This window comes from Primulina tabacum, chromosome 9 (assembly GCF_025594145.1).
Source record: "Primulina tabacum isolate GXHZ01 chromosome 9, ASM2559414v2, whole genome shotgun sequence".
Lineage (NCBI taxonomy): Eukaryota > Viridiplantae > Streptophyta > Magnoliopsida > Lamiales > Gesneriaceae > Primulina > Primulina tabacum.
Window position 1 is genome coordinate 18009935 of NC_134558.1, and position 2182 is coordinate 18012116.

Sequence of the window (2182 nt, forward strand, 5' to 3'; positions counted from 1 at the left end):
CCCAATAATAAGGGGATCTATATTTCTTATCGTACAATGCTTCAAACGAGGTCATCTCTATACTCTTTTGATAGCTATTGATGTACGACCACTCACATCGTGGCAATGAATCCTGCCAATTAGTGCTAAACTCAAGCACTATAGCTCTAAGCATATCTTCCAGTGTCTGGAGAGTCCGCTCCAACTATCTATCAGTCTATGGATGATATATGGAAGAACCTGCTATAGATTCTGCCAAACGTGTAAGGCTAACCAAAATCATGGTCTGATATAATCAACTCTCGGCACTCTGTGTAATCTGATCATTTCTTTGGCCGAAATCTCAGTAATCTAGTCATATATGTACATCTACATGTACGAACTAGAACCTTTAGACTTGGTCAGTCTGGTACTCCTAACTCAATCAATGCTCAGTTTCGGGAGGAATGCGGTAGCTTCATCACGATCCCTGGAAATGTAATCCCATTTCCATTCAGGAATCGATAAGCTATATAACCAAATTCTTGGTTTCTTTCTTTCTGTCTTTATTTGTCAGCAATTCAGACATTTCAGTACACATTCTGTTATATCTGATCTCATCTGTTTCACTTAAAATCTGTATTTTCACTCATCATACATCTTTCTATCATCAGAATAAATGTTGAATCAATTATTGTGCACTTCTGACAATACCCGTCGTTTCAAATCCGAAACATCTGGCACAACAAATCGGTTATTCACATACAATACAGTATCCTATGCCTGATTTTCTGATCGATACCTGCTCTAATTATCGATATCGAATTCTGTACATTCTGATCAACTTTCTGGGCTGTTTTAATTCTCAAAATCAGCTCTGGTTCAACCGGCATAATATTAAATTTCAACAGTCTACAACCTGTCTCAATTACTGCCCTAGAAGAATCACAATCTTCAATCAAATTCAATACAACAGTCATATATTATAGCCTGCTAAACTCATGCAACTACGAATTTCTAACACTGACATCAATCTCAGCCCACTAATCACGGCTTCACTGTGCTAGGATCAACAGATATATCATCTTCAGATATAACAAGCCCTGAATACAATCTGTCTTAATCAAGATTCACAATTCCACAGTTTCTGTATACAACTTTCCAGTTCTCAGAATATTCAATACAATACTCCGATATTTAACAAAATCAGTCATATCACAGAGTTCATCAACTCACAACCATAGCTGATACATCCCAAAGAGAAACACTCAATCAGATGTAACTCTCGGTTAGTAAATCTTCTACCTGATTTTTCAAATCCTTCAATTCAATCGGTATCATTCGGTACGGTGTTTTAAAATAAAACAGTACTTGGTATCAAGTCAAGGCTGAAATCAATCTCCCTGGCTGGAATCAAACCCGTAGTCTCATTTGGGGAAAACATCAGTAACTCTCATGTCACTGGCAAATCAGCCAATGATGGACTCAACTTCAGTAAGTCAACTGAATACATAAGGAGTCCCTCTGCTCCTTTCTGTAATGATCGAGTCATAGATAATACGAATATCAAAAGAATTCTAAATCTAGAATCCTTACCATACAATATTCCTTCTTCGGCCATTTCAGGTCCGAATCTTACCATCTTCCGGAATCAGTCTATGGTAACTCTGTACTTGATCAGTATATCAATATTAATAATGCAGTCATACTCAAACAACACAAGTACAATACAAGCTAACTCAGTCTCATTTTCATCTCACTGTAGTATACGATGTTTCACAGAGTTCACTGATATCAAAACTCTCCCCAAACGGTAAAGAGATAAAATACTACAGCAGGCACTGACTCAACAGATAAAGCATACATCAATGCAGTTCATTCATAAATCATACATAGGATGTACGAGAATCTCTCAATACATACACGGAATAATCATAAAAGAACAGTTACCTGCCACTATATCATCAAGTGCATCCTAGGTCTGTTCCTCGGTCACTGCCACTACTCTGCCTTGCTTCTGGCCCTGGTTGTGTCTGAGTAGGGGGTGGTTGGAAAGAGCGAACAACAGATGATGGTCTATCAGTCTGAGTCACTGATCCAGATGATTCTGCTCCCTGGAATCTTCGGGAACCTCTCTGTGGACATACTCTCGCAAAATGTCCTAATCGTTTGCAGATACGGCAACTACCAGTTACTCCTTGGCATTGCTCAGTGGGATGTCTCC